At 34.3% G+C, this 10,591-nt stretch overlaps 1 protein-coding gene across 18 annotated transcripts in view; it reads right to left on the bottom strand.

Moving 5' to 3' along the window:
- Positions 1-1,353: 1,353 nt before the first annotated feature.
- Positions 1,354-10,591, bottom strand: part of LOC100453729 (membrane-spanning 4-domains subfamily A member 6A) — a 64,879-nt gene continuing 55,641 nt past the window's right edge. For 10 of the 18 annotated variants that reach the window (XR_010141825.1, XR_010141828.1, XR_010141818.1 and 7 more), the window contains 3 exons: positions 4,382-4,483; positions 1,791-1,891; positions 1,354-1,535 (listed from right to left, as the gene is read on the bottom strand). The gene's annotated coding sequence lies outside the window, so the exon portion shown is untranslated. Of the gene's footprint in view, positions 1,552-1,790; positions 1,892-4,381; positions 4,484-10,591 lie in introns of all 18 variants that reach the window. The other 8 variants (XM_063728420.1, XM_054524320.1, XM_054524322.1 and 5 more) reach the window with 6 other exon arrangements.

The raw sequence follows: 10,591 nt of genomic DNA, 5'->3' as shown, positions 1-10,591 counted from the left end.
TACATCACTAATACATTTCTTCTAAGTAGGATGAATGAAAGCAGCAAGCCTAAGGTTGGATAAAAGTGATCAGGCTAATTGCCCTCCCACACAGTAAAACAACTTCCTTTGTTGGTAAAACAAACAGAAGACACCAACTAAGTGGGATTGCTAGAATTCACTGAGATTTTACTCCCATACTCTCTTAGGCAGATATTTAAAAGTTCATGGATTAATAGATGTATGGCCTTGGTTCTGGGTTTAGATGTAGCTGGAGCTAATAGGATTCTTCCCTTGAAGATGGTTATGATTATAGGAAAGCTGGAACATTAGGGAAGGTGGAAAGAGGGGCTTAGCATGGCAATGGAGACTGAAATAGGATCTCAGAGCTGAAGATATTAAGTTGTGGCATAGTCATCAGTTATAGAAAGTCATATAAAAACAAAATGGCATTCAGTGAAGTGCAGCAAGTGCAGCATATATAATGTTGATATTAATACAAAATTTATATTAAGATTATTCTTGTTTAACTATGTCCATAGCGCTTAATATATTTTTTCATTTTTAGTTTTTCTTGATTTTTATAATAGTTTGAAATGAGAGGCACAATATATTCTATTCCCTAGATGAAAAATCTAATATGCAAATGTGTCAAATCATATGGTATAAAGTAGTAGAGCCAAGAAGAAATTTAAGCTATTTTCAAAATTAGTTTAAGGAACTTTACATCAAAGATATTGTTAATCAAAAGAAAACTTTCAGAAACTTAAGAGAGGGAATACAATGTCATAAGTACATATAAGTACATATGAACATTCTAAGAAATATCAGTAAATTGACCTAGTAAAAATTAGAAGAAAATTATTTCCATGGAATTTTCCTGTTGGAATCGGCTCCTGGAAAGGATGCCTGTGACAGAGATAATATTGCTCCTCATATACTTCACCTTTTCTGCAATGTGTCCCAGTCTCCATGTGGTTAAGTGGGGCCAGGTGGTTAATTTTGGTGACTCAGTTGTGATCAGAAGTGATATATGTGGCCTCCAGGTCAAAGCACTTAGTTGAAAATGTGCCAGTATCCCACTCTCTCTTCCACTGCATTAAACCTGGATTGTGCTATTCAAAATAGTGGTGTCAGAGATGGTGGAATCCACGTTGGTTTGAGTCTCAGTGTGATTATATGAAATAGAGCCACTTGATGACTTACTGGGTTATATGGAATTTGTGACTAATATAACTATGTTCTGAGAAGCATTGATGTTTCAGGACTTAGATTTTACTATGGCTTAATCTAGACTATGCTGATTAGGATAAAAGTAGCCACCAAAAAAGGATCTGAACAAGCTTTTGATTTCGTATTTTTTATTTTATTTTTTTCCAGTTGCCATCGCTATGTAACTACGTGACAGAGGTGTATCCTTATGTCTGTGCATCTGTCTTAGAGATTGTAGTTTAAGAGGTTGAGTCTCTCTGCTCAAGGTTTTGGTAAAATGAAGTTTGATGCAAGTCTTGATAAGAACCTTCTGAAGCTGGTTTCAGGAAAGATAATGCAGAAATCTGTAAATAAACCAAACTATCATTGGAATAATTTTACCTACATCCTCAGAGTTTTATTATAATCCTGTCCTTTAAGACATACCCTGACTTACAAAGCCTGCCTCCAAAATACGCTGAGCTGGTATTACTTAATACATATTATCCAGATAGTGTATGGTAGAGTCAACTTCAGTCATGACTGATGCTACTAGACTACTCAGTGATTCTGAGATGTGTGTCAGGCAAACATATTTCCATCTACATCTGAGTACTCACAGGATTTGTAGAAAAGGAAGACAAAAGAATGTTTATCCATCAGGAGATATTCTAGATGACACAAGTAGGGATATTTATGAGGTCATTCAGCCTGGTAATTTCTGGAAATCATGGAAATATGGGATATTTATGAGGGCCAGGAAAATTAATTTATGTCTATTAGAAGTGTAATATATTTGTGTGTGTATGCATGTGTATATGTGTGTGTAATTTTATATCTATCTCTAGGCATATATATAAAGGACATACCATAGACAAATATATGTAAGATTTTCTCAGGTATCAGAGAACATTTGTGTTTTCAATAACATTAAATTTATTCTTTTAAAGACACACGAGGTTAAGGCTATGTTTCCTCTCTTAGTCTTTAAAAAAATAACTTGTATATATTTGGACAAATGGCTGTCAATCTGTGGCTATGTTTTTAATTTTAATTTTCATCTCATTATGGTCAGATTCGAAGACCTGACTGATTGAATGTAAGAAGAATTACACTCATAGGACAATTTCTGAATTAAACACTTAAAATAAGTGGATGCTTCTTTCTTCTCTTCCTTTTTCCTGCTGACATGAATGGAGGCACAGTGGCTGAAACTGGAACCACCTCACTGAATCCAGACATGAATTCTACAGATTGATGAGAATAAGGCTGTTCTACCATTCCTGATTTTTGGAGATATCTTATTTTGACAGACTCAAAGATCTAGATTGCAAAAACCTGGAACCGTTTGTCATGTAATGCAATCTCCAGTTCCCCTGCACCATCAGGAAGTGGATGGAAAAATGGGGCAAAATTTCCAATACCCAGAGGGTAATAAGTAAAGGGCCAGAATGAGCAGAGATGAAAACCATATTATAAGCAGATCTTGCTCTATTTCTTGGGGAGCAAATCTCAATTCCTGCCTAAGAGAATCAAATAAAGTCTATGAATAGGTAACTCCAGGATTACTAATTATTCCTTTGTCCAACTAGATGTTTTTATTCTTTTTAATCCTCCTAATCTATCATGGTATTTTGGCTGTGAGTGTGGGAAAGTGCAGACAACATGATTCCCCAAATAACAAGAAAGTGGTTCCAGAATTGTAGGACAAAATAATGTAAAATCACTAAAAATTTCCTCAGATTGTGCTAAGTATAACAAATGTCTGAGACTCTGGATTTTCTACCTTGATGAGAAAATAAGTGCATTTCCTTTTTGGGGAGAAAGTTGAACATTTGAGTGGCCAGAGAAAAGACTGTGTTAGGGTCAGAGAATGTGGATTGTCTAGCAATTTTTATTCTGATCTTGCTCCCTTGAATAGAGCTCCTGGGTTTAACCTAGACATACAACTGCTCAGTCAATAGCTAGATTTCGTCACCACTCTTATAACTGTGTGTGGTTATATGACAAAGATCTGTCCATATGATGCAGACGTAAAGGAAAAAGCTTTAGTTACAACTTTCATACGTTAAAAGAAGCCACACAAGGAAGAAAGCAAAGCTATACTCCCAAGTATGGATCACCTACTCCTGAGATGTTGCAGAACAGGAAAATAAAATGACAATTTCTTTAAAGCACTTTGTATGTAGTCCTTGTTCACAGTATGTTAAATGTACTGTATCACAGTAGTATAATTTATCTCTTTTTTTTTTGTCACCCAAGGTGAAGTGCACTGTTCAATCAACACTCACTGTACTCTCAGTCTCCTGGGCTCAAACAGTTCTACCATCTCAGTCTCCCAAGTAGCTAATACTACAGGTGTGTGCCACATATCTGGCTAATGTTTTATTTTCTGTAGAGACGGGGTCTCGCTATGTTGCCCAACTTGGTCTTGAACTCCTGGACTCAAGCGATCCTCTCACCGTGGCTTCCCAAAGTACTAAGATTACAGGCATGGGCTACTGTGCCAGGGCTAATTTATTTCTTCATTGAGCAATTACCTTTATATACTTTGAGTGTTTTGTTTTGTTTGGTTTGGTTTTTTTTTGAGACAGAATCTCCTTTTGTCACCCAGGTTGGAGTGCAGTGGTGTAACCTCAGATCACTACAAACTCCGCCCCCCTGGTTCAAGTGATTCTTGTGCCTCAGCCTCCTGAGCAGCTGGGATTATAGACGTGCACCACCATGCCCAGCTAATTTTTGTATTTTCAGTAGAGATGGGGTTTCTCCATGTTGGTCAAGCTGGTCTCAAACTCCTGGCCTCATGTGATCTAACTGCCTCCGCCTCCCAAAGTGCTGGGATTACAGGTGTGAGCCATTGCGCCCAGCCTACTTTGAGTTTTTTTGAAGTGAATGGCTTACTTTTATATCCTTACCATGCTGTACAATGTATCAAACAAATAAGTGTTCAATAGATATTAAATCAACTAATGAATCAATTAACAAAAAATATTGAATTACTTGGTGTTATCGTTGAGAGTTCCTGAGTACCCTAGGTGTTTATAAATATAGGGCAAATATGATCAAAATACTGTTTGAGGAGTGGTCCTCAAAAACTGTACATGAAAAACAGCTGTGCCTTTCTTCCTCTTAACAAATATTTGAATAATTATACGCAAGATTACTAAATAAAATAATCAATTGCATCCTCATTCTCTCAACTGTTACTCACCCATCTGATTTTATTGCCATCTGCAGTATGGGTGAGTCTGCAGAGAGCAAAAGTAATTGAAAGTTGCAAGCAGTTTAGCATCATCAGTACAATCACAAGGCCCTGTTAAAGAGAACAGAATTCCATTGGCTGGGATTCCACCTCACGGTAGTATCAAGACTTGTATCCCAAAGCTTCATCTCAGGCCTTTGGAGTCCCCTCCACTTTGCATTAAACAAAATGATGACATGAGTTTGAATCTCAATTCAAAAATATATGTTCTGCTTTTGAAGAAGAACTGGATTTAAAAAAAAAAAAAAACCACAAAAACAAAACAAAACAAAGCAAACAATAACAACAAAAAGCCAGTGTTACTTTGAATTTTAACACAACAGTGCCTGTAATAAAAAATAGTTTTGATAACTTTCCAGTTTTCCCAATGATCATTTTGCTGAGGGCTTTCAGAGGTTGGAGGGTGGGAGAGGGGAGAAGACCACGAAAAATAACTACTGGGTACTAGGCTTAATACCTGGGTGATGAAATAATCTGTACGGCACATTTCCATGCCACAAGTTTACCTATATAAGAAACCTGCACTTGTACCCCTGAACTTAAAATAAAAGTTAAAGAAAAAGGCCCGAAGACAGTCCAACGGACAAGGGTCTAGGGAGAAAGATCAAAAGTTCCTGATTAATAAACACTTTCATGTGCAAAAAAAAAAAATAGAATCTCTTCTCAGACATCAGAAAAAAATGCAGTATCTGCACATTTTTTCAATGGATAGGGAATTCATGGAGAAATGGTAATGGACCCAGATCTCCCTACCGAATCTAGTCTCCTAGATAAAACTAAGAAGTCTCCAAAAGATAGAGGTTTCTGGAAATAAATGATTCATCTGACAGATGTGAAACTATCTAGAGTCAAGCCAGTACTGATTCTCATAAGTAAAGCATGTTAGTTCTTTTTGTTTTACTTTATGTTTTGTAGCACCTAATTGTAGTTTTTAATCTGCATTTTCCTAATGACTAACGGCATCTTTTCATGTGTTTATTCATCACGTGTATATCTTCTTTACTGAAGTGTCTCTTCCAATCTATTTTATATTTTTCCACTTTTATGTCAAATGATTACAGATTCACAGGAAGTTGCTAACGTAGAACAAAAGATGTCATGTGTCCTTCATCTGTTTCTTCCAATGGTTACATCTTATGTATCTATAGAATTGACATTGGTATAAAATGTATGTATAGTTTTATGAGATTTTATAATATGCATAGATTTGTATAACAATCACCACTATTGAGCATCATTCCATTGTCACAAAATTCTCCTTGTTACTCCCTCACAATTACACATGAAAAAAAAAGAAGAAAGTGGGCTGACTAATTCTCCTGATTTCAACACATATATATTTATAGTAATTAACACTGGTTAGAGTTGCTGGGGCAATAAGCATATTAACGGTGTATGATGAAGAACCCAGATAGAGTTCCACACAAGTATGGCCAGCTGATTCTTTTTTTTTTTTTTTGAGATGGATTCTTGCTGTGTTGCCCAGGCTGAAATGCAGTGGCGTGATCTTGGCTCACTGCAAGCTCTGCCTCCAGGATTCACGCCATTCTCCTGCCTCAACCTCCTGAGTAGCTGGGACTAAAGGCACCCACCACCAAGCCTGGCTAATTTTTTTGTATTTTTAGTAGAGACGGGGTTTCACTGTGTTAGCCAGGATGGTCTTGATCTCCTGACCTCATGATGTGCCCGCCTCGGTCCTCCCTCCTGACCTCATGATGTGCCTGCCTCGGTCCTCCCAAAGTGCTAGGATTACAGGAGTGAGCCACAGCGCCTGGCCTGGCCAGCTGATTTTTGACAAAGGTGCAAAAGCAATTCAATGAAGAAAGAATAGCCTTTTTCAACAAATGGTGCTGGAGAAATTGAGTATCTGTATGAAAAATATTGAAACTTAGCCTAAATGTTGCACTTTATAAAAAAAGTTAACACAAAGTGAATCATGAATTTAAAGTGACATGTAAAAGCATAAAACTTTTAGAAAAAGACAAGGTAAAAATCTTTGGGTCATAGAGCTTTTGGAAGAATTTTTAGATAAGACATCAAAAATATAATCCATAATATTTTATGATATATTGAACTTTATAAAAATTAACAATGTATGCTCCGATAATAATATTCTGGTAAGGGGATGAAAAGAGAAGCTACAGACTGGGGAAAAAAATGTTCACAAACCGTGTATCTATCAAATAGCTAGCATCAAGGGTCTGTATCTGGAATACATAAAGAACTCTCAACTCAACAGTAAAACACCAACATTCCAATTTAAAAATTGGCAAAAGATATGACATTGACATGCCTATTGCTCCACCAACTCCAACCAGTTTTAATTATTGTAAGTATATATGTATTGAAATCAGTAGTTATTCAGCCTACTTTCTTCTTCTTTTTCAAAATTTGTTTCAGATATTCTAATTCTTTTCATTTCCACATACATTTCTCAATAATCCTATCTATAGCTACAAAAATTTTGCTGAGACTTTGATAGAAATTGCATTAAACTGGACCACTCGTGGTCCATGGCAGTCTGAATATATTAAATTGAAAATTCTAGATATGAACAATTTATAAGTTTTAAATTGCTACATTTGAATTTATTTATAATTTATATCTTTTGGGGGAGACAATATCTTTACTATGCTGGGTGCTCCAATTTATGAACACTGAATGTCTCTTTATTTATTTTAATCTTATTTGATTTATTTAATCAGCATTTTGCAGTTTTTAGCATACTGTTCTTATGTTGTTAGATTTAGACTTAGGTATTTTTGAACAATTGCACTTGGCTATTATTAATTTTTGTTTACATATTCATTGTTCGTATATAAGAATACACTTCTAAATCTCAATCGTGTATCCTGCAACCACCCCTAACTCACTTAGTCTAGGGATATTTTTGTAGCTTCCCTGAGATTTTCCAAATAGACCATCATCTCATATGTAAATAAACAGTTTTATTTACTTTTTTCTAACTTATATGCCTTTTATTTCATTTTCTTGCCATATAGTGCTAGCTAGAAGTTCAAGTACTAAGTTAAAGAGCAGTAGTAAAAGTAGACATCCTTGTCTTGTTTCTGATCTGAGGGAAAAATCAGTCTTCCATAATTAATTATATTAGCTGTAGATATTCTGTATATGCTCTTTATCAAGTTGAGAAAGTTCTCTCCTAGATTTAATTTTCTTAGGGTTTTCAATCATAAATGTGTGCAGAGTTGTGTTAAATTCTTTTTTTGTACACCAATTGATACAATCCTGTCATTTTTCTTCAGATTATTAATATGATAATTTTTACTGATTGATTTTTGAATACGGAGCCAGCCTTGCATTTTTGAAATAAACCAACTTGGTCATCATGTATAATCCTGTTTGTATAGAGTAGTAACCCCCTTTTTGGCAGTTTCATTTCCCATGGTTTCAACCACTCGTGGTCCATGGCAGTCAGAATATATTAAATTGAAAATTCTACATATGAACAATTAATAAGTTTTAAATTGCTACATTTGAATTTATTTATAAATTTATTTATATTATTTCTATTTTATTTTTAGTTATTGTTGTAATCTTGTACTGTGTCTAAATTGAAAATTAAAGTTTATTATAGGTATATGAAAAACATTGTATATAGGATCTAGTACTATCTGTGGTTTCAGGCATCCACTGGGGGTCTTGAAATTCTACCCCATAAGAATAAGGGGGACTATTATTGCTGAATTCTATTTGTGAATATTTGGTTAAGAATATTTGCTTCTATTTCTTTAAAATAATATTTGCATGTATACTTATAAAGACTACTGGTCTGAAGTTCAGTTTTTTTGTACTGTCTGTGACTAGCTTTGTTATCAGGGTCATATTAGCTTTATACAATTATTGCGAGGTTCTCCTTTGCCTTTAATTTCCTGGAAAATATTGCATATATTGGTGTTGATTCTTTACTAAATTTTTGGTAGAATTCTCCAGTGACATAATCCATGCCTGGAGATTTCTTTTTGGGGAGATTATTATTATTATTATTATTATTATTATTATTATTATTGTTATTAATTCAGTTGCTATTTTGTTACGTTTTTTCTAATAAGAAGATCTCCTTTATTCCTTGTTATACTCTTTGTTCTGAAATCTAATGTGATATCACTGCAGACATTTCAACTTTCGTTTCACACTGTATCTTTTTTTTCTCCTTTTACTCAAAACCTATCTGTCTCTTTGTACTTAAAGTATATTTCTTTTAAGCAGCATAGAGTTTGGTCTTTTTATTTCCTTTAATCCAATCTGTCAATCCCTGGTTTTAAACTGAGTTTTTTATATCATTTGCATTTACTGTGATTACTTACATGGCTATATTTAAATCTTTTACCTTGCCATTTGCTTTAGATTTGTCCTATCCATTTTTGTCCCCCTTTTCACTATTTACTGCCTTCTTTGGACTAATTACATATTTTTATGATCATATGTTATCTTCTATTTTTGCTCATTAGTTATAATTCTTTGTTATGCTATTATCATGTGTTTTAGGGTTTATATTGTACATGTTTAGGTTATCATAGTCTATAATCAATTGGAATTATAATACTTTATCCGTAGTTTAAGAACCTTACAATGGTACTCCCATGTCTACCCTCCTGGACTTGATGCTTTTGTTGCCTTACGTATCACTTACACACGTGTATTAATCGTAAAAATACATTGTTACAATTCTTGTTTAAAGAGTCACTTATCTTTTAAAGATATACAGAAATGATTAAAACTTCTTATTTTTCTCCTGATGTTTTCATTTATGGTGTCCTTCATTCCTCATTTGCATCTGGTACTATTCTGAAAGTTTTAGCATTTTCTTTTTGTAAGGCAAGGCTTCTAGTAATGGGTTCTTTTAGTGTTTGTGTATCTAAAACCATCTTTATTGTGTCTTCATTTTGAAAGATGTTTTCATTGGGGATGGAATTCTACAATGACAATTTTTTTCTCAGCATTTTGAAATTTTGCTATTGTATATTGTCACTAACATTCTTTCTGATTTTAAAAGTCTACTGTCATTCTCTGTGTGTAAAATGTGTTTTCACCTTCTGGCTACTTTTAAGATTTTCTTTGGATCATTGGTTTTGAGAAATTTTATTTTTACGTGCTTTGATATAGTTTTCTTCACATATTTTATACTTGGATTCATTAAGCTTCCTGGATCACGTGAGTGTATTGGTTTTATAAAGTTTGGAAAATTCCAAATAAATGAGTACCCAGTACTTCTTCATTTTTTTTTTTTCTGCCCCATACTGTCTGTAGAGATTTCACCTTCTCTTTTCTCCATTCCTGTAATATCTTATCACCTGATTCTGGGCCTCATTTTTGTTAGGGTCAGTAATTTTTATATTTTTTGTAGAGATGGGGTTTCTCCATGTTGCCCAGGCTGGTCTTGAACTCCTGGGCTCAAGAAATTCACATGTCTCAGCCTCCCAAAGTGCTAGGATTACAGATGTGAGCCACTGAGTCTGGCCAGATCACTAGATAAGTTCTAAAATGTTGGTTTTAACTCTAAGTAGGCAGCTCAAGACAGGTACCTCTAAGGCCAATCTGCATTAAAGTAGCAAGAGAATACTATGAAGGAACTTATCTTGGAATGCTAGATTTGTCAAAAGGTAACTGTTTCTAACATATCCTAACAATTATGGGGGGATTGAAAAAGATACATTTATTGTAGTTGGTAAATGCAAAAAAAATGCATTCCAAATTCAAATGGTTCCTTTTCTTCCTAAAACAATATGAAAAAAGAACAGCATCAGAATACATTAAAATAAATGTAGCAGGAGAGAAGCAAAGTCAAGATGCCCAAATAATTTTTAAAATGCCCAGAATATGTCAGCAAAAACACACTTTCTAAAGAAATCTTCTATAAATAACTAGAACAATAAAATCCTACTCATTCCAAGAATAGTTACAAATAAAAGCTGGAAAAACAATTTATAAAAATAGCCTATAAAATAAAGAGATAAAAAGGAGGAAAATGCACCATAAATAGGGCTTTACCTCTGTGAAATCTATCACAGAGCAGCATTCTGACTAGTTGAAACAACTTGTGCAGGCTGGTGAATAGGAGAGGCCACTATTGAGAAATCTTTCTTTATAGGAACAACAATTTGAACAACAGGTGTTTCTTTAAAAATAAAGAAAATGGAA

The sequence above is a fragment of the Pongo abelii genome, chromosome 9 (genome assembly GCF_028885655.2).
Source record: "Pongo abelii isolate AG06213 chromosome 9, NHGRI_mPonAbe1-v2.0_pri, whole genome shotgun sequence".
NCBI classification, from domain to species: domain Eukaryota; kingdom Metazoa; phylum Chordata; class Mammalia; order Primates; family Hominidae; genus Pongo; species Pongo abelii.
The sequence above is the reverse complement of the archived record's forward strand: the minus strand, read 5'-3'. Positions and strand labels throughout refer to the sequence as shown.